At 41.3% G+C, this 23,209-nt stretch overlaps 1 protein-coding gene across 1 annotated transcript in view; it reads left to right on the top strand.

Moving 5' to 3' along the window:
• NFE2L2 (NFE2 like bZIP transcription factor 2) overlaps nucleotides 1-23,209 on the top strand; it is a 139,480-nt gene that overhangs the window by 64,328 nt on the left and 51,943 nt on the right. The window lies entirely within an intron of this gene.

Genomic DNA, 23,209 nt, shown 5'->3' with positions numbered 1-23,209 from the left:
AGCCAAGATGGCCGAGAGTGAGAAAGGGTCATTATTTTCTGAAATAGCCATTTTTATTGCTAATAGTTTCATAGACTTGTGGAGATTTCATTTTACTTTGTTAAATTGGTTAAGATACCTTAAATTAGCCTTTAGATAAGAGTTTATCTTAAGAATACTGTTTTAAGAGATGAGATAAAGTCCATTCTGGAACCAAGAATGACGTAGAACAGATAACTCTTTCTAATTCCAATCCAATGGAATCCTTAGGCTGAATTCTACCTCTTTAAAAAAAAAAAAAAAAGGATGGGATGTATAAGGGTGGAGAAAAGAAAGCTGATAAATGACTCACTCCAGTTTTTGGAAGAAGGTGGATCATACTTCTACTCCCACAAGCTTAGAGCTGGGAACTCCCTATTTTGGAAGATGAGGCAGATCTTGACATGAAAAAAGTTTAAATAGTGTCCCACCCTAAAAAATAAGCTAAATTCATTGTTAGCTTCTTAGAGTACACAGTTAAGATGTAAAAACTGTAAATACCCAGTATATTCAAAGGCTTTAAAAATGCACATATCTCTTGGGGAGCAATTTCAATTTCAGAACTCTATCTTTAGAAATTGGGGTGCCTGGGGAGTTCATTCGGTTGAGCATCAGGTTCTTGATTTCCATTCAGGTCGTGATCTCACCATTTTGAGTTCAGACCCTGCACTGGGCCTGGTGCCTGCTTAAGATTCTCTCTCCTGTCTTTGCTCCTTCCCCACTGGCACTTGTGTATTCTCTCTCTCTCTCTCTCTCTCTCAAAAAAGAGAAAATGAGAGACAGGAGAGAGAGAGAAAAGAAATAATTAAGCATATATGCAAAGATTGAGCTACCAGGCAGATCATCTCAACCATGTCCAGGCTTTTTTGCCATAAGCATCTTTGCTGAAGACATCTTTGCCACCAACATTTTTGCCCTGTAATAATTGGCTGTAAGGCATTTTGCCATGAAAGATAAAATAATTGGTTGATGGCTTGATTTCATTTCTCCATTGGCAACATTTCCATTTTTGTATTATATAAATCTTAGCTAGCTCTCATAATGGTCTGAAGAGTGATGAGTAAACATAGTGGTCTTAAGATGGTAGATGATAAATACATATATTGCCCTTTTAGGAAATACAGTGACAAAGCTTATTAGAAGTGTGAAATAAGAGAGCATAAAGCCAGACTGCACACTAGACTACTAGGAAATGATCACATATCAGATACAATGATAACAGAGCTCAGTTACAAATGCATTCCAGAGTTAGCGTTTTCTTCCACATTTCCCTTGGAACTTGGGAACATCCATCAAAGGACATGTGATGATAGGTGAAGAATGGACAACCATGTAGAAAGCTTTCACAACCCAAGACAAAGCTAAGTTACAAATATACACCCTAGTATTTGGAAAATCGATACTTCTCTTAAAGAAGGAAGAAATCAATACATAATTTTATTAATTTTTTCATGTTTCATTATGCCCTTTTCAATCCCTTTTTTCTTTTTCATTATTTTCTATTTTATGACAAAATTGCCTTACCGTCAATTAGCTATGCAGTGAAAATGTTTCCAGCAAAGATATTTATAGTGAAACTACCTAGGATACACTGAAGCGATATGCACCATACAGGAATAGTAAAAACAACTACATATCCAAGAATAAGAGTTTCATTAAGTACATCCATATATGTGTACTAATTGTATTTAATGTAATGTTATAGTTAAATATTTATTAATGTGATAAGATTTCTAAAATTTATTAAGGACAAAATCAGGTGACAACCAATATGTACTCAATAGTTCCAATTTTGTAAAATAAAAAAAATGTGTGAACATAAGCATGATTTTAAAAGCTCTTAAAGGGCTTTTGATTCAAGATAGTAGACTGAGCATATGCATGTAATAATATAATCCCCTCTTGCTCTCCAAATCCCACTAAAATTATTTATTTTATTTTAAGTTTATTTATTTATTTTGAGAGAGAGAGAGCACATGTGCAAGTGGCGGAGGGGCAGAGGAGAGGGGGAGAGAGAATCCCAAGCAGGCTCTACACTAAGAGCTGCACTAAGAGTGCAGAACCTGATGCAGGTCTCAAACTCACAAACTGTGAGATCATGACGTGAGCCAAAGCTGGATGGTTAACCAACCTGAGACACCCAGGTGCACTTTTTTTTTTTAATTTTAAAGTTTATTTATTTATTTTGAGAGAGAGAGCACGCACCCCACTAAANCCCCCCCCCCCCCCAGCTTCATTCCCAATCCTGCGCACTGGGCATTGTTGCTTCTCTCAGAGTGCAAAGAATGGCAAGTAATGAGACGGGACATACTCTGTACTATTTGAATGTTTTCATTAATATGTATGCATTTTTGTAATTTTCACAATTATTGAAGGATAGATACAAACGTATTAATACAGTAGCATCACATTTCGCATTTACCTTAGCTAGGATTCACCTAAACTAAGTAGGGTTGGTGGTAAACGAAAAAGAATAAAGGAAAGAGGAAAAAGGGAGAAGAAAACAAGGAGAGGAGAACAAGTAAGAACCTTTTAAATGGTACGGTGGTTTCTGCCTTGCCTTCCTTTCAGTTAGCTTGAACTTAACCCAAAGTAAATATGAAGGAAGTAATAGAAATTTGATCCATTCCTGGCCTCATGCACTTTTCATGCGTTGAGTATCTAGTCATGCTGAGTGTGATTCTAGTGTTAACAGAACCTTTTATGTTTGTTTGTTTGTTTGCATTTAAATAATGTGACTTATAAACACACCTACTTCATTAGCTACTCCACTGAGGAAGCAACATTCTGTTCCATCACTGACTGAGGGTATTTTCAAGGGTAATTATTCCTCCCTGAATTTAGAAGTTAATTCCCAAAACTGTGGAAAGCTACTGTAGAAATTAGTAATCAATGGTGGTAGTAAGGTGTTTTTGTTTGTTTGTTTCCTCCCCTCTTTCTTTTGTCATACTTTCTATTTGAAATATGAGAAAGTCTTCCTTTTTAATAAGGAAACTGCATTTGAGAAAAAATTGTGACAGTACCCAGTGCTCTCATCCCACCTTCCCCTGGCTGGTGGCCATCCAGTGGCTCCTTTATCCCAAAGGCAACAGATTTTGTGATCCAACTTGAAGAGCTCCTTTCCTCCTGCCACCCCAAATGGAGCACTGTTTTTTAGTAATAAGATGCTATAGCATTCCAATTTTATGCCTTACCAGACTCATTCAACCACAATCTGGGTCAATGGTATATGTAACTGCCCCCTCAATGGTCTTCATGAAATTTTAAGAAACTCAAATTTATATTCATCAGTAGGAAAATTGGTTTTTTTTGGGGGGGGGGAGGTTAGAAATGTACATAGAGAATGCCATCTGTAGCAGAAACATTAAAGGGGCTACTACTTTAGTATATAAATTAAAAAGTCATCCGAGGAACTTCAAACGGCGTAGAAGAGGAACTCACATACCGATGATTAATCTGTTGCTTCTGCCTACAAAATTGAGCAATCAGGGCTGGGCTGTCCCTAAAGAACAACTTTGAAATCCTGGAAGGGCAATCAAGCACTTATCTTAGAGGCCTGTGGGATTGCCAAATCCTTTGGATACTTTAGAAGTTCGAGAGGAAGAAGCCGCTGAGCACCGCCTGCTCTGTCAGGGGGCCAAGCCCTGATGAAATCTGTCCAAACTGATAGCCTGACCAGTTTGCAGGGCTAATGGTTCAGGTCTGTAGAAAGTGAGACTCCAAAACTGTGTTCTCTGTGGAGGACACATACTTGGATAGATACCTAATCACAAGTTAAGGATCCAGTTTGAATCCCTATTCTGTGATGCAAAACACTTTAATCTCCTGCACTCCTTTATTTTAATGGATTTAAAATGGAAAACACTCGATTTTGCATATTAAGTGAGAGGCTTCTTATGGGTATATAACGCTGGGGTCCCAAGGTGCCTTAGGCTTCAAAATATATATTTTAGGAAAAGGATAAAACACTCTATAGCAAAGTTTTTGGCCTTTTTTAGTGTGGGAGGTAGCAGACGAGCCCAGTGAGAAGCCTGGAAACGTTTTCATGTTCCCCTTTAGCATTTTGTAATTTGTTTACTTGTTAACATGGCAACAAGAATCTCATTTTTCTTGCATAGAATCCATTTCTAAGAAAACATACACCTAGAACTGTCAACAACAATTTGCTTGCCAAGTTAGAGTGAACCCATTGACAGGGTTGGCACGGATCAGTCTTAATCCTTTTTCAGGGCATTGAAGCAAAAGGACACAGGGGGTTTCAGGTGAATCCCATTCTGCCTGGCTGTCCACAGGAGGCCTGCACCACAGCCACCTCCCCTATCATCTGATGTTGGGACTAGGGGGAGTGCTTTACAGTAAGCTCAGCTGAACCATATTTGAGGAATCTCAAACAGCTCCAAGTCCAGATAAAAGTTCTGAAAATCCTTCTTGAGATGAAGGTCTCTCTCCTCAGATTCACTGAGATGCCTGACCACACCCCAACCTGGGCCTCTTTGTTCCTCACCTCCAAGATCTCAGACTTGCTGCTAAACCACTTACCTAATACCCACCCTCACCCCCAAGCTCAATACAACTTGTCTAGGACATACCGTTCTTTGAACCATTTCACCCAAAACTTAAAATATGCTAACATTTCTTTCCAGTTCTTTCTGGTTCAGGCTGTGCTTGGCAGCCCCAGTGCCATTCTCACCACTAGTCCCATGTCCCATCCCTACCAAGCCTGCTGGGGTGAACCTACCCTGGTTCTCCACCCTCCCCCATCACCCACTTCGCCCTACCTCACTGGCTTCGGCCAGTCAGTGCCCACTTGCAGGAGGCCAGAGTGTAAACTCTGCAAGTCTATACCACGCTTCTCGCCCCTTAGCGTCTACGATACTTGATAATAAAAAAGATGCCAGAGGGATATTTTCTGCTCCTCCTGACCTTCAATTCCTCCCTCTTCCCCTGCTTCTGAGATGGGGACTGAATAGGAAGACACCAAATTGATCTGGAGAGGATGAATTAGATGTGCTCAGCTTATGGAACCCGGTCACAGTGAGAGGAAATGGAATCCTAACTTACCCCTCCAACTGTGGTATACAATTTTAAGCTTTAAGCATCTAAAACAAGAACAGTTGTGAAAATACCAGGCTTCTTGTGAGAGCGAGATCAAACGAGGTTATGGATATGAAAGCACTTTGCCAACTAAACTATTTAAAAGAGATAAATCACAGTAATAATCGTTGTAGTGATTCTTTTCAAAGGGAAACAGCCAAGACCTTGAGTAAGTGGAAAAGTCAGTACATCTCCCCTATCCTGCCTCCTCCCCGGCCACACCCCTCAAGTTCCAACACTCAGCTGCCTCCTGTCACACCCAAATCTCCTACTCCTTTTTCCTCACGCAGGTTTCCACCCACCCTCCAGCACCAGGGGAAACTTCTCCACTAGCTGTTGATTTCTTTATCAGATTATAGCAATTCACAGTAAGGCGTGAATGAGGATTAATTCTTCTGGAATATATTTTAAAAGGATTTGTTAATCGAAAGAATTTCATACTGATGGAATGATCTGTAGAGAAAAAAGGGAACATGACTTTTTATAGTAGTTTAGGTTTATTTTTTCAGATTTTAAACTAATGAATGCACTTGTCAGCAGAAATGTATTCATATTTTCACCAAAAAATATGTACAAAACTGTTCACAGGCACATTATTCACCATATAGCCCAAACCAGAAACAATCTGAATGCTCATCAGCAGAACAGATAACTTGTAACCTATTCACATAATGGAATAGGACACAGCAATGAGAATGAAGGAACTAAAACTTTATGCAACAACGTGGACAAACCTCACAAGCATAATAATGAGTCAAGGAAGCCAGGCACATATGAGTACACATCACGTGATTGCATTTATGTGAAGTTAAAAAGTCAGACAAAAGGAATCTCTGATGATAGAATTCAGGACTGTTCACCCAATTGGTGGGGAGGTGATAATGACTAGGAGGGAGACACAAGGGAAACCTCTGAGGTGGTAATGATGTTGGTGGTAACAATGTTCATGGTAAAGATGTGTTGCTTAATCTGAGAGATTACATAGTTGTATAGATTTTGTGAAAATTCACTGAGCTGTAAATCTATGTATGCATGAATATATACTTAAATTAGAATGTTAAAAGCTTGTTTAGGGTCGCCTGGGTGGCTCAGTTGGTTAAGCATCTAACTTTGGCTCAGGTCACATGATCTCACAGTTCGTGGGTTCGAGCCCCACATCTGGCTCTGTGCTGACAGCTAGCTCAGAGCCTGGAGCCTGCTTCAGATTCTGTAACTCCCTCTCTCTCTGACCCTCCCCTGATCATGCTCGCTCTCTCTCTCTCTCTCTCTCTCAGAAATAAATAAAACATTAAAAAAATTTTAAATAAAAAATTTAAAAAGTTTTTTTTTTAAATTAGCAATCCATGTTTACTGTAAAAAATCTAGAACATAGAAAATATATAGTGTTAAAGGATAGCTTTCAAGAAAGGTTAAATCATGACTCATCAATATAAAATGAGCACATATCAAAGATTTTATTTAACTCATTAATTAATGAGGGAACCAGTAAGATGTTATAACCAGTTCAAATAGATTTGATTTATGGAGATTTATATTATCTATCTACTAGACAAAATTCATTTGCACTGCATTAATAGGAATCATTTACACAGCTACAACAGGAAATATTTGGATTACTATCAATTTTCTACATGTTAATTTCTTTCTCTACAATGTTGTAAAATAATTACAAGGACAATGGACAATGAAAGTGGAAATAACCAGAATGGATGAGCTAAATTTCACCCACTAGATTTCAAAGATTTTCTTACAATAGAGTAAAACCAAAACAACCTATATTCCTTCTAGTCAGGAATAACATATACAAATTTTGTGCCATATTTTTTAAGATCATGGAGAATTGTCTTATATCTGTAGCAAAACTTAACCTAACTAAAAAAACAAAAAACTTAACTGTTTTCATTTTGAGTACAGCTTTTTCCTTTGTTCCAGAAAGCAGTTGTTCACATATCTGGTTATTTCCTTAGCATACTTTCTTTGAAGAAAAAGTACCAGATCAAAAGCTATGATCATTTTAAGACTCTGGATACATATTGTCAAATATTATAGAAATACATTAGAGCACATAGTTGGAGGAACCTAACTAGGCTACCTGTGTATTCCAGGAACTACTCCTGCCAGTAAGGTTTTAGGAGTAAAATATGTGTTTACAGTCTTGCAACTACCTGCCATCTGCCCTCTTCTCCTTTGCTTTTGGAATTCACCAATATTGACTAAAAACCTAGTCATTGACTCACGAGAAAAATGTGAGTTGGCATACCAAACTACAGAAATCTCAAGTTCAAATACAAATCCATGACTACAAGAGGGCTGCCTGCACCAATGGTTTCATCTGTATTAGATTATAAATTCCGTGAGGAATTTTCCAGAACAAAACTCAAATCCCACTTCCTCCATAGGACTTCCCGTGTTCACATGTATTTTCTGATCTGTTTGCCAGTCTGAATTTAAAATATTCTATGAGCTATATGTATTTAACCATGAGACCTGAATTATTCAATTATTCAGTAGTGTTTGTCATTACCTATTAAGTGTCAGGGACAGTGGTGTGCTAGGCCTCAGGTAAGTGGTACGCAAACAGACTTCTTCCTTCACTGTCCAAAAAGTATGACTACCATACTTTTATAATATGTAAGATATAACCATGAGCATGGAATGAACATTGTGCATTTTAATGTCAGGGTGTTTATTGTTTTATTGTATTTGTGGATTGTTTTCAGGAGGTAGGTCTTCTCTTTCCAACTAGATAAGACGCTCCTTGAAGTCAAGGGCCATGTCTTTACTTCTCCAGCATCTTCCAAAATATTGAACTTTTAATAGGTGTCCAGTAGAGAGCAAGTCAACTATAAATAGTAGTGCTTCTTGTCTGCGTAGATCAAGCAAGCTATTCCTTTCAGCTCCTCAATATCTCTTAGAATCTCTGTGGGAATAAGTAACAAAAGATTGGGAAACATTAATTTCTTATGTAAGTGATCATTTTACATTTTATATCTTCACCAATAGGTGGCACCATCAATTTTAAAGTTACATTTTATATTGTTATAGCCCCAAATTGTTAGTATGAATTCATTCAGTAAATGTTTATTGGATACCTTCTATGTATAGACTGCCCAGCTGGCCGCCACCAATGGTAAAAAAACAAAACACTATAGATATATTTGTCTTATTTCCTTTTCTAATAATACCCTAAAGGATATTTCACTGCCAGATTTCATCCTCATTTTAAAAATAACATCTAAGTCTTGGGTAATGACTCATAAACAGCAGTTTTACAATTGTGTATGTGTGTTCCAACTCAACCTAATATCTTATTTTAAATGGGGGAAAGCAAGGCAAAGTTAACTATAAAGCAAACCAGAAAAATTTGGATGGAGGGGGTATGGAGATTCAATCTGCAGAATTTAATCCGTGTTGGCTTTTTAATTAACACAATTTACCACTTCTCAGTGGAAGGAACTTTTCTTTCCTTTTGGGAGATAACAAAAGTGTGATCCAGGCATTACAGAATTATTTCTACAGCTTCCAAGGCTGCACAGTCCCATCTGGAGATAATAAAAGGTCCCATTCCTCTCTGTTTATTTCATTTGAAAAGGTTCATTCTCTGGAATTGCCTGAGGTTGCAAACTGTAGCCTTTTGCCAACTAGAGAGGGCCGCTGCCTGAGAACTGCTTAGGGAGTCTCGTCCCCAGAGAACTTGTGTAAGGTCTTCTCAGTGTAGAAACAGGTCCCTTCTACCCTTCCCAAGAACACTGTCTTCTCCACAGTCTGAACACAGAAAAGGAGCTAAAAGAAACAAGGAGGGGGGTTCAGTAGGGACATGCAGTATTTGGAACGGCAGTCTTTGTATCAAACACCCATCTTGTCGTCACTAATTTACCCACCTATGGATGAGAGAAAGGGAACATCTGACCAAGTCTGTGCCTCTTTTCACTAACCATCTTTAAAGTGCAGTGAATGTCATTAGCTACTTTGGGAGATGCAAAGATGGAGCACCCAAGGATTTTTGTCATCCAAGATCTCCTTGTCTAGCAAACCACAATCAAGTCTTGTATAATAACCGTGAGAAGTGGGCTCTGGGCCTCTGTTCATTTGACCCCTGGCTTCACCATTTATGCATTCTTGAATAAATTATTTAATCTCTCCATGCCTTTGTTTTCCTAACCTGCAAAGTGGTGATAATGGCCACTTACCTCAGAGAGTCATTGGGAGGATTAAATGAAATAATGCATTAAGATTTTAACAAGGGATGCCGGTTGTTAATATAAGTAACTTTAATACAAAAGGAAATGTTAAGTGTGTCAGAGGTCTAAATAAAGAGCTACAAAACCTCAGAGGCTAGAGCCAAAACTTTTTAGGGGGGCAAAGTAGAGCAAAGCATTCACTGATGGCTTTATGAAAGTGGCATTGTAACTGAGCGTTGAAGAACAAGTAGTATTCGCCAATGAAGAGGTGGGGAAAAGGAGAGTACTCCCCGAAGATGGACTACAGACAAAGATGGTGGGAAAAGGAAGTGAGAAAGGGGAGGGTTTATAACAGAAAGAGTAGTTCAGTTTAGCTGATGTGAGGGCACATGAAGGGAAAGTGAATGGTGAAAAAGTGAGCAGTGATGATAGGCTGGAGTCACATGCAGGGGATATACCAGGCAGTGGCGTCTGGAGTTTAAACTTTGGGCCATAGGAAGCCAGTGAAGGTTTTTGAGTAGAAAAGTGCTCACAACCATGCATTCACAAGTGAGTTGGCAACCATGCTTGACGTGCCTTGGAAGGAAGAGAGATAAGTGTGTGGCAATAGTTGATATCTGCTGAGTGCTAATGTAAAATCCGTAATGTACTAATCCTTACTGATAGTAAGGAAGGCAAAGGTGATTGGAAACTGAGGGAGAGAAGAGATGTGAGATATTGGAGTAGTTAGAATTTACTAAACTTGACATGTATTGCATGTGGAAGACAAGTCAGGAGAGAAGTCTCTGGCTTGGGAAAGTAAAAGGACCTAGTAAGTCTGGACAGAGAAATTCAGTGAGTTCATTCATTGTCGTATTGAGTTTAAAGTAGAGACAATCAGGCAGTGATGCCCAGGAGGCTGCTAGAAATGTGGACCTTGAGAGAAAAGCTCAGGTCTAGAAAGATTTTAGGTGTCTTGCAAGGTTATGCCAGTAGATGGCAAAACAGGAGATTGGATGAAATTACCAAAAGGGGGTAGAGACTGAGGCAAAAGGTGACCTACGATGAGTGCTTAGGGTACACTCCTGTGGGGAAAGAGAGAAGGAAGTAGAGCCAGAAGAGAGACAGTTGTTGAGAGGCAAAGGTTCTAGAGGAGAACAGATGCAGAACAGATCATTTCAAGAGAGAGGAGGAAGTCACCAGTTTCAAATGCTACAGAGGAGCTGAGAACAAAGAATGGGAAGAAAAGATCTTTAGATTTAGCAACCAAATGGCCACTGGTGTTCTTTCAGTGAACAGTTTTGTTGGAGTAAAGAGACAAGCAGCTGGGTTGTGGAAGTAGGATAGAATCAGGCAGACCTGGATTCAAATCCAAGGTTTCCTACTTATTTTTGTTTTGTTTTTATTTGAAGGAAGAGTGCAAGCAGGATAAGGGGGGCAAAGTTAGAGGGACAGAGGATCTACCTCAGGTTACACAGCTAGTTAAGTGGCTAAGCTAGCAGCTGACCCCAATTCTGCCTGCAGCAGAATTCTGCCACTGTACACCCTCTTAGTAATTCTTAGGGAATTTGGCAGTTAAGGTCAAAATTAAAACTGGACATGATCTTTATTTTTTAATTTTTTTAGTATCTATTTTTGAGAGAGAGAGCACGCATGCAAGCAGGGGAAGGGCAGAGAGAGAGAGGGAGACACAGAATCTGAAGCAGGCTCCAGGCTCTGAACTGTAGAGAGTAGAGCCCAGTGCAAGGCTTGAACTCACGAACCATGAGATCATGACCTGAGCCAAAGTCTGACACTTCACCACGTGAGCCACCCAGGCACCCCTGGACATGTCTTTAATCCAGCCATTTAACCTTCATGAATTTATCTGATAGATTGGTTTGACTTGTTGTTTGAATGCCTATAGTAACAAAAGAAAAAAGTAAACATCTATTTATAGGAAACTGGTTAAGTAATTTATGCTACCTAACTGCAATGGGATGATGCAGACTCAAGAAAAAAAGTAATGCAGGTTTATATGCATTAATATGAAACTATCCACAAGATACAATCTTGGGTGAAAAAAGAACAGTTTGCACAGTTACGTATACTCAAAAAAGATTGTAAAACAGTATATGTAGCATGCTATCATTTTTTTTTAAAGAAATGGACGGACACACACAATTACAGTTTTATCTGCAACAATATCTCTAGAGGCATCTATAAGAAATTGGAGCTGGGGCTTGTTCTGATAAGCAGAACAGGAGGACTGGAGATGTCCTGGGGGAGGCAAAATTACTTCTCACCTTTTTGTACAAATACATATTTTGAATCATAAGTGTTTATTGCCTTTTCAATAACGATTTCAATCATTGTTTGAGAGGAAGCAAAAAAAGAAGAAAGGCTCTGAGGTACAGAGGTTTCACACCCTTTTGAGGTTCCGGTTCATTTCTGGTTTTCTGGGGAAACATGGTTTAGTGTTGTGGGCTAGCATTGTTTGAGTGCTCGCTTGTGGTCACTTCTATGCCAAGGGCTTTGTGTGCCTTGTCGCAGTTAAACCTCACAACTACACAGGTCATTTTGTCTTACCACCATCACACAGATAACTCTCAGGCAGAACTGAGTCTGCCATGCACCCTGAACAGATCCTCCGGAGGTAATAAAAATCTAGAGTAGGCCTCCTCACCACTGTTCCATCCCCATTCTACTCAGTTGTTAAGGATACGGAGGGTCTCCTAGACCAGTGGTTCTCTAATTGTGGTCTCCAGACCAGCAGCATCATTATCTGGGAACTTGTTAGAAATGCAAATCCTCCGGCCCTACCCCAGACCTATTGAATCACAAACTCCAGAGGTGAGACCCAGCAATCTCTGAAGCCTCCAGGTGATTATGATACAGGTTAGAATGTGAAAACCACAGTCCTAGGCCTAGAGTTTCAGCTGGGAAATGTTAAAAAATATCAGTGTCTGAGTCTTAGCCCACCCAAGATTCTGACCTAATTGATTCACTGTGTGGCCTGACCATGGGTTTTTTCAAGGTTCCCAGATGATGGCAAACTACTGTGACCTAGACATTTGAAGTAGCCACTGGCATCTGGGAATGGATAATGGCACGCTTACAGCATAAAATCAAGCTGCAAGGATTCACAAATACATAAGAGCATCACAACTTCCCAACTTTAAGTCCTAGTCCCTTCTCCAGTCCCAGCACCTAACCCAGGAGGCAGAGCCATGGGTGGGCAGTGCTCTTTGGCTAAGCAGGTATGAGCTTAGTTTGAGTACTTTTACTAAAGTTATTTACTTTGTTATTTACTTTGAGTCTATATAAATGCAGCCTTTAGTGAATGTTAAAAGGGGCAGGAGAGAAAATATCAACTTGCCCACAAAATAACTGAAATTAGAAGAAATGAGATCTATCTATATGTATGGCATAGTAAAAGCCTAATATTAGCAGGTCACTGTTTCTTGGACTCAAGTATTTTGTACTGAAGTTCACATCATATCGCATAATATATCTCCAGCACACTAGGTGTTCAATTGGAATTTGTCTAATAAATGAATCCACTAATAAATAAATGGATGAACAGTTACATTTGAAGAAGAGGCTGATTCCATCTTTGGCATCCACCGCCCAACTTACGACCAATGCTGTTCTGGGAGTAGAGCATGGGAAACAAGAGTCCATTGACAATAAATGGGCTAGAATCAGGTAAGAGAGCTGAATGTCACCCGAGGAAGACTGTAAACCCAGATGGGGGAGGAAAGGTCGAAGCAGGTGTGGTGGTCATAAGAGCTGGCAACCAGACATGTCCAGGTGTCCTCCCTCTGATGTACTGGGGACAGCACATCCCCACCTGTGATATTGTGATTTATAAGTAATATATATTTGGTCATTGGGATGCCTAAAATAGATTTCTCATATGTATCTGGTCTTTGTCTATAGTTTCTGACTCACAGCTCCCAAAACCCCTGGCATTTCCTATGTGATGCTAGCTACAGAGGTATCTCTTGCTATGTTAATGAGGTGACTTTTGGACCTTACATAAGATTGGGGGCTGGCTGACAGGAGAGTCAACCATGTGATTGGAGGGTTGGAACTTTCAGTTCCATGTGCCCTACCCCCAAACTCTGAGGAGAGGACAAGGCCAGGAAGTTGAATCCATCTCTAATGGCCAATGATGTAATCAATCATGCCTATGTAATGAAGCCTTTATAAAAACCCAAGAAGAACTGGGTTCAGAGAGCTACCAGGTTAGTGAACACGTGGGGGTACTGGGAGAGTGGCATACCTGGAGAGGGCATGGAATCTCCACACCCCTTCCCACATACTTTGCCCTACGCATCTCTTCCATTTGGATTTCATCTGCATCCCTTATCATATCCTATTATTATAAACTGGCAAATGTAAGTAAACGTTTCCCTCAGTTCTGTGAGCCACTCTAACAAATTAATTGAACCCACAGAGGGGGTCATTGTAAACTCCATTCTTTTTTTTTATAGTTTATTGTCAAGTTGGTTGCCATATAACACCCAGTGCTCATCCCAACAAGTGCCCTCCTCCATGCCCATCACCCATTTTCCCCTTCCCCCACCCCCATCAACCCTCAGTTTGTTCTCAGTATTTAAGAGTCTTTTATGGTTTACCTCCCTCCATCTCATTAACTATTTTCCCCCTTGCCCTCTCCCATGGTTCTCTGTTAAGTTTCTTCCATTCCACATATGAGTGAAAACATATGGTATCTGTCCTTCTCTGCCTGACTTATTTCACTTAGCATAACACTCTTGAGTACCATCCACTTTGCTACACATGGCCAGATTTCATTCTTTCTCATTGCCATGTAGTATTCTGTTGTATAGATAAACCATATCTTCTTAATCCATTTGTCCGTTGATGGACATTTAGGCTCTTTCCATGTTTTGGCTATTGTTGAGAGTGCTGCTATGAACATTGGGGCACATGTGCCCCTATGCATCAGCACTCCTGTATCCCTTGGGTAAATTCCTAGCAGTGCTATTGCTGTCATAGGGGAGTTCTAGTGTTAATTTTTTGAGGAAGCTCCACACCGTTTTCCAGAGGGGCTGCACCAGTTTACATTCCCACCAGTAGTATAGGAGGATGCCCGTTTCTCCACATCCTCGCCAGCATCTACAGTCTCCTGATTTGTTCATTTTAGCCACTCTGACCGGCGTGAGGTGGTATCTCAGTGTGGTTTTGATTTGTGTTTCCCTGATGATGAGGGACACTGAGCATTGTTTCATGTGTCTGTTGGCCATCTGGATGTCCTGTTTGGAGAAGTGTCTGTTCATGTCTTCTGCCCATTTCTTCACTGGATTATTTGTTTTTCGGGTGTGGAGTTTGGTGAGTTCCTTATAGATTTTGGATACTAGCCCTTTATCCGATATGTCACTTGAAACTGTCTTTTTCCATTCCATCGATAAAACCTCCATTCTATAGCCGGTTGGTCAGAAGCACAGGTGGCAACCTGGGTTTGTGACTAGAGTCTGAAGTGGGGAGGCAGTCTCATGGGACTGGGCCTTTGGGATCTGATGCTATCTCCAGGTAGATAGGGTAAGAGTTGAATTAAATTGTAGGACATCCATCTGGCATCAGAGAACTGGTTGGTGGGGAAATCACCTCCACATATTTGGTGACCAGAGGTATCAGAAGTGTTCTCTGAGAGTAAAGGGCATACACAGGGAAGAAAGAGATATTAGGGAAGAACTGGGATTTTTTTCACATACTCAGGAAAGAAAAAAAAACTTGAGTTTTTCCTTTACACCATCCCTTGAAGGTCTCTGTGGCCACATAACTTGCTGGGGTCACTGAAAACAACTGAAGTGTTGTGCTTTCTTTGCTTTAAGAACCAATGTGGGGGCGCCTGAGTGGCTCAGTCAGTTAAGCACCCGACATCAGCTCAAGTCATGATCTCCTGGTTCGTGGGTTTGAGCCCCACGTCGGGCTCTGTGCTGACTGCCAGCTCAGAGCCTGGAGGCTGTTTCAGATCCTGTGTCTCCCTTTCTCTCTGACCCTCCCCTGCTCATGCTGTCTGTCTGTCTGTCTGTTGTCTCTCTCTCTCTCTCTCTCAGAAATAAATAAAACATTAAAAAAAATTTTTTTAAAAAAGAGCCAATGTGTGATCTGTTCTGCTTCTCTGTAGGGTGACCAACCTTTCTGATTTGCCTGAGATTGAAGAATTTCCTGTGAGATTTTTAGTGCTAAAACCAGGACAGTTTCAGGCATCAACATTTCAGGCAGAGATTATTCCATCAACTTGTGTCCAGTCCAGGGTGAGAGCAGTTTGAAGCAGAGCCCTATCAGACCAGAGACTCGGAATGCTGAAATAACTTACCCACAGACACATTTAATGAGTAAGATCAGGGATGGATTTCAGGCCACATCTGTCTTACTTCAAGGTCCATAGTCATGGACCACTCTACATAGTCTTTATTGCACAGATCTTTTTAAATTTTGTTTTCAGCCTTGGAGATCCTGATCCACAGAGGTAGGTGAAAATACCAACTTTGCTAAATTCATTGAGTAGCGTGCATTACACAAACATCTATTCTACCATACTGTCTTAAATAGGCTTTCTGCTTCAGTGTTATGGACTAAGAAATGCTGTGACTTCTTTTCTCAAGAAACATATAACATAGAGGGGAGTATACCAACTATATCACAAAACAAAAGCTGATAGATGTTATTAAAACATTTTATATACTTTTCTGTACTTGGCAAATTTATCACAGTAAGCAAAAATTAGTTTTATGATTCTAAAAGCATTTATGTTAGAAAGCAACAATTAAAACATTTAAAGTACCTTTATTCCTCAGGTCATCAATTGTCAGTATAACAATAATAGGGGTGCCTGGCTGACTCAGCCAAAGAGCATAGGACTCTTGATCTCAGGATCATGAGTTCAAGCCCCACGTTGGGTGTAGAGGTAGAGCTTAACGGAAAAAGAAATCCCCTCCCCCCCCCACACACACAGTAATGACATCTAGCAAAACTATATTAATGCTTTCTTTTTCTGAAGGTCAGTAGCATTCATTCAAAGATGATAGTACAGTTGCACTTGTGGCCTTCAGAAGGACAAGAACTTTGAGATTTCATTCACTTGTACTGACAGATTTCTCACTGTATTCATGATTCCTCATTCATCCTGTGTGACGAGTGGCTCAAGTCTGTATGCCCACTGGGCAGGATTCTCTATGATGGATCAAAGCCAGATAACTGGTCCAAAAGAGGGTAGTCTTTGTTATGGAATGAAGTGACCAAGCCTCCTTTGGAATCCTTCCCAATGGTCCAAAGCATTAAGAATAAAGATTTACCCAGAGAGAGGGTGGTGACCAGGCATGACCAGGCATGACCAGGCATGTGGCAGAGGAAATTTAAAGCCCCGGGCCTTGAAGATAACTGGGCTCTCTTGCCAACCCTGGACAAAGAGAGTGTAGTTTCAGGGGAAAGCATTACTGTCCTTCTTTGCACAGTTGGACAGCCTCCAGGACTGCAGTGAGTTTTAGGTCTCTGAGCACAGTCAGTAGTACCAATTGCTCTGGAGGACTGAGCAGAAGTTAAGCTGCAAATGTATGTATGCTGGAACTGTTTGGGGAATGGAGGTGGCAATAAGCAAACATGCAAAACCTACTGCTTTGAGATGTTTAGTAACAGCTGTGCTCCCTACAGAACGGGCTTCCTCATTGCGGAGATCCAAGAGAATCTCCTGGGTCCTCCCTGTTTGAATGCTGAGTGTCCATGGAGAGTTTGAGATGAGGAAAGAGGCTGTCTTCCAGCCGAGATGGTGCAGTGACCATGCACGGCACCCACAGCTGCAGCAGCTGCAGTGAGGGGGGTCCAAAGGGCCCAGTGTGTGGCAGAGCCAGGATCCTAGGTGACTGCTTCCATGGAGTGAGCCAGACACGGACTTGAATGTCCTCATAACCTGCACTTTGATGCCCTTTGCCCAAAAATAGCAGAGACTGAACTTATGTGTTCTTCATTAATAAGGAATGAAAGATATTGACCGACGCACTTCTTCATCCCTTGAGACATCTCATTTCATATAATATATAACATGAAATATATACATATTATTATTATATGTTATCTTACTATTATAGTACTATGCTAGTCGGGGATAGGCCAGATAGGTTACATGAACACATAACCCCAAAATATTACTGACTTAACATGACAAAAGTTTACATCTTACATCACAATCCAATATAGGTAGGGGCCTCTCTTGGGCATCTCCTCCAAGTGGTGATTTGACAATTCATCTTAAAATGCCATCAGCTTCAACATATGGCCTCAGCAGTTGCAACAGAGGGAGAAGGGAATGTAGAAGACTACACAGGGGGATCTGTGGCTAGGTCTACAAGCACTGTTCTTATTTCTGCCACATCCTAGTGGCAGAACCCAATCACATGGGCCCATCCTAACTGCAAGGGAGGCTGGGGAATGTTATCTTTTGTGTGCCAGGAAGAGAAAATGAAATTGATGAGTCCAACGAGCTTCTCCAAGTGGGAGTTATTTCATAAGATTTTTTTTTTCTAATTATGATTTGCATTTGATACTGTTTAGGCTGGCTCCTTGCCTTGTGCTATATGTAATGACATCCACATGTACCATCTCATTCCTCAAAACAGCACTATGAGTTGTCAGGACAGGTGTTCTTATACACATCTTATAGATTGAGGACACTGAGGCCTAGATAGTTACATGACTTGTCCAAAGTTACACACTATGAAGTGACAGAGCTCTCTTCCAGGTTAGTGCCTCTCCACCATACCACACTGTCTTCCACGGAAACTCAAACTAGATTCAGCACAGACCTCTGTATACAAGTGCAAATATGCAAGAAGTGTATCTTTATTCCACTATAATCAACCTACTTTATCTTTTAAGCTCCGGTTCTATGTTAGAGGATGTCAGCAACGACTTCCATCATTTTGGTATTTCTCTGTCTTTGAGGGTATGTCTTAGTTTGGGGTGGGAAGTGGCAGGGATGCACAGGTTAGTGTAAGATATTGGGAGATCCATTCATTCCTCAAGTTAAGTGTTTGAGGAGGCACCAACCAAGATGTCTACAGTTCCTTCTAGTCTTCCTGCTGATACTCATATAGCTGTGCCTCTTTCCTGTTCACAGGGCCTATTCGTGTCCAGCAGCTCCCTGCTTCTTTGGAGCCATTCCAGGGTCTGGGAGTTCTGTAGGCCCACACCACACAGCCATTCTCCTGAGGCTTATTGCCTTCCTGAGGTAAAAGGGTAGGGTAAGAAGGAAGGACCCATTCATGACTTTGCTCTCTCACTTTTCATCCATCTAGTGAAGAGAAGTGTTTCTAGTCTTCCAAGAAAGCCCCACTCTCCTCACATGTTTTTCTCCCAAATCCTCTGGCTGTACTCCAGATCCTCTCCAGTCCTCTGAGGGCTTTTATAACACAAAACATAAATCACAGAAGTTTTGTTCTTGTTTTTCTTGTCACCCTGTCACATCATTCCTCCACCTTAAGGCAGTGAGACAAGGGCCTGCTATCCAAGGCATGGAGGTGGGGATAGGGGAATACCAAGGGAAAAAAAAACCATTTCTTGATCACATGTGTATTACATTTAGTTTTATCAGGTCCTTGTGAGGTGAAGCCTCTGTGTCCTTTTCCTAAAACTAACAGTGAGGCAAAAAGGCATTGATAGGAGTTCTTCTGTCTGGGGAAACTAGCAAATTAAGTCCCTTTCTGCCTCATTCTGATAGTTGAATATACTAGTCTCCATCTCCCACCTCAACCCCAATGGCTCCACCCTTGATGGCTTGATCCTACTTGGCAATCAAGTTTTCACTTAAGAACTGGGATGGGGCGCCTGGGTGGCTTAGTCAGTTAAGCGTCCGACCTTTGCTTGGGTCATGATCTCGCAGTTCGTAGGTTCAAGCCCTGCGTCGGGCTCTGTGCTGACTCCCAGCTCAGAGCCTGGAGCGTGTTTCAGTCTGTGACTCCCTCTCTCTCTGACCCTCCCCTGCTCACGCTGTCTCTGTCTCTCTCTCTCTCTCCTAGAAATAAATAAAACATTAAAAAAAATTTTTTTTTTAAATAATAAAAAAAAAAAAGAACTGGGAACCCCTGCGTGGCTCAGTCCGTTAAGTGTTCTCTTGATTTTGGCTCAGGTCATGATCTCGTGGTCGGTTGTGAGATAGAGATGGGTGCTGGGTGTGGAGCCTGGTTAAGATTCTCTCTCTGTCTCTCTCTGTCTCTCAAAAAACAAAACAAAACAAAAAACTGAATTGGGGACTCGGTCTTCCCAAAGGAAGACTCACTGCTGTGAAAGCCTGTCAGTGGATGATTCACTAGTGTTCTCAATGTGGAAAAGGTGATTTGTTTCTCTCAGTGTTTAGTGTTTGTCCCTTCCCTTACCTCAGTTATGACCACACACCCTAGAGTAAATCTGTTCCCTGGGGGACAGGTCATTGTACAGTAAGCAGTGCTGAAAAGATAAGGATGTGTTAAGACAGTGTAAGTGGAAAGATCACCTACTCCTAGTGAGAGTTGAAGAACTCAGACCAAATGACAGACAGAGATGTTGCGTCAAAGCAAAATATCGTTAAAAAATCTGATTTGTACCCAATTCTATTTGTGAAGTGAGTTTTAAAATCATCTCAAAGCACACTAGGCTTTCAAGAGATGTTTGTTTCAAAGAGTACAGTTGGCTTCTGGTCAAAAATGAAGTTCAGTAATCACAGTAACCCTTGTCTTATAATTACTGGCCACAAAATACCAGGTGTTCAACCAAGCCTTTTCTACCCACTTAAGAGGGCCAGGCCGAGCAAAAATGCCCTGCCTAGTCATATCCAGAAGTTCAAAAGCTCAGCCTTTGTCACCAGGAAGGAATTAATTCAAAGAGCAAAAATATTAATAGGCACAACCGGACATTTTGTTGTAAACACCTTACTGTTAATATATCTTGAGAGCTTAACTTTCTCACATTTGAAGGAGGTCTGCTTGAGAGAGAATTTAGACAACCCGAGATCAAGGTTGAGTTCTTGTTTTGTTTTGTTTTTTTAGATTTCTGATGACATATCTATGGGATGTGTACAGTAGGGAAGTGCTGGCCTTGGAGTCCAAAGGCTCCCCAGCCATTATTTGACCTAAGAATTGTAGTGTTCCCAGTTCTGTGAACAGATCACTTTAGTGTCAAGGGAGTGAAAGCACAGAAGACAGACAAAACACAGAAGTGTTATAGGGAAGAAACATATTAAGAGACCTAATGATGCACTTCCTCATTATACGTAAGGAAACCATTTCCTGGATTCCTTGAGCTATAAAAAACCAAGTGAATTTGCTTAAGTTAATAATTTTTATTTAATTATGTAATGACAGTACTGCAGCAAAATGTTTTGTTTCCTCTTTTTTATTGCTTCCTGTTAGTTATTGAGAGAAGAAATCCATTGTAACTTTTTTGCACTCTGCTAATGATGAGGCTATCTCATTTGTTTTGTTCGTGCTTCACAATATATGTATATCTGTGTGTATATAACCAAATTGAATAAGATGGCCACATTGTGTGGTTGCTACAAACACAGATGTAAGACTAAGAATGCAGCCTGTTTTGCAAGAGCAAGACCCCCTTGTAAAAGCCCTTTGCTATGCTTTAGAATTGGTTGTTCTGTCCTGAGAGAAAAAGCAAAAACTTCAGTTCTCAGAACAACTGAAAAATCTAAGGTATAAACCTTATTCTCCTTTCCTAACCCTGGGACGAGGATTAAGTTCTACATTCAGCCAAGGTGGTCAGTCCACCTTGGCTTGTCAGTGCTCCACATCCTGAAGCAGTGTGGGCCTCCCTACCCTCAGCTGATGGAACACGTAGGCCCATTGTACTTCTTTGCCAGTCGTGGCAGAGAAGCCAGCACTATAATGGATGCCACTGAATAGGGGCGTGGCAGGGACCATTCTGAGCCCATACGGGCTTCTCTCACCTAGTCCTCTCCGCGTGCTCTGGAGGTGGGTGCCTATCTGCCTTTCACACATGAGGAGACAGGAAAAGAGAGTAAGTTCTTAGGCTTAACCATGCAGCATTCCTGTTTTTGCAGGTCAAAAAGGATCTAATAGTGGCAAGTTCATATGATTCAACCTAACATTTGCCCGATATTACAGTTAGTAGGTGGTGATTTCAGAGTTTGAACTCTCAAGTACCCCAAAATGATAGCTGCATATCTGTATGTCAGATGACAGACCAGGGCTCAGGGCAAATGCATTTAAAAATAAATGAATGGTGTGATCAGTACACGACTTCCTTTCTTCTGCAGTCTCTGGTTTCAGCTGCTGACTTTATTCATGTCATACTGTGAAAGTTGGCTCAAGTCCGACAAGAATGCCCTGCCTGTGGCTACCATTCCTGCTGTGCAGCTGAAACCAACCCATCAAACCAGCTCTATCAGGCTGACTGCCTTGAAATGCCTGCCTAAAAACATTTTCCTTGCAGGATGGCACAGAGCCACACCCCCCATCTCCCCAGCTGAGCTCCTACCATTGGAACCACTCAGCTATAGACCCACGCCTCCCTCCCAGAACCATTGTTAAAATCCCTCTGGGAACCCTATCACCCTTTCCTGTTAACATACCAATGATTAGTTTAGCATCAGATTACATGAACTCAAGGACGTGGATCAAATGAATTTTATTTGGGAGCTGATAGGTAAGGTCAGGAGCACGAAGGTGAATCATAGGCTGTTAGACGTGGCAGTAACTTTAGAAGCTGTATTAGCCAGTCCCAACATTTTACAGCTGCAGAAACATATTCAAGTGCCAAGGCCTTGGCATCTTAATTTTTAGGGTGGCCCATCACCCCAGTTTGCCTGGGACTGAGAGGTTTCCTGGTATGTGCACAGACTGGGAAATTCTAAGACAAATGAGGACCAGTTGGCCACGCTACTCCATTAGGAGTCTCAAACTCTTCTGCTTCTCTCGAGAGGTCAGACTTGAGCAGAGCCTTGCAGCAAGGGCTCCAGAGCTGCTTGATAGAGCTCAACAACTCCAGGTAGGGAGATGGCAGCAAACACAAATTCACACGGCACAGTTGAAACGAGGCTAGCTCTCTGAGTGGTCAGTCTCTAGGCATGAACTTGGATGCCCCCAAAGAAGCAACCATGTGAGGTGAGGTTATATCTGCCTCATGAACTAACCCTTACCTTCTGGGGCCGTAGCATTTGGGAAAGCTGGTTTGATCAAGTCCGTCTCTGAAAATTAGTCTGCAATCTGGTTTATTCACTTCACAGAGATGTGAGCTGTAGCCACGCAGTGCACAGAGCCTGCGAGGAGAGGGCTGCTCCTGTCCGTCTGCTCCCTGAAGCTGTAAGGAGAATAGAATGGAGAAGTGCTCAGGCAGGGAGAAGGGTCAGCAGGGTGCCCCATGCTACCATCACTTCCTTTTTCGGAAGTTTTGTCACTCAGAGGTTTTGAATCCTGCAATAAGCAGACATTCTTGGCTAACTTTGGACTTTTTGCCTCAAGTGTCATGCACCTAATTTTTAAATATGTCTTGGTTTTACTTCTCCTCCTGGTTTATTTCGTCCCCAGCTCTTGGTTACTTGGCAGTTGTCTCCCCCACCAGGTCTCCTGCTTTCTGTTCTGCCGGATGCATACTGAAGAGAGAAGGGATGGAAAGGGGGAAGAAAGGAAGGAACAATGCAAGGATCCTAGTCAGGCAATACAAGTTCTTTCTCTCTTTTTTTTAATGTTTATTTTTGAAAGAGAGACAGAGACAGAGAGAGAATGCTAGTGGAGGGGCAGAGAGATGAGGATAGAGGATCTGAAGCACGCTCTGCCCTGACAGCACAGAGACTGATCCTGGGCTTGAACTCATAACCCTTGGGATCATGACCCTCAAGATTATGACCTGAGCCAAAGTGGGATGGTTAACCAGCTGAGCCACTCAAGTTCTCTTTAGTATTCTCTTCTCTGCAAGCATTCCCTGAA

The sequence above is a fragment of the Crocuta crocuta genome, unplaced genomic scaffold, assembly GCF_008692635.1.
Source record: "Crocuta crocuta isolate KB4526 unplaced genomic scaffold, BGI_CrCroc_1.0 scaffold219, whole genome shotgun sequence".
NCBI lineage: Eukaryota > Metazoa > Chordata > Mammalia > Carnivora > Hyaenidae > Crocuta > Crocuta crocuta.
The sequence above is the reverse complement of the archived record's forward strand: the minus strand, read 5'-3'. Positions and strand labels throughout refer to the sequence as shown.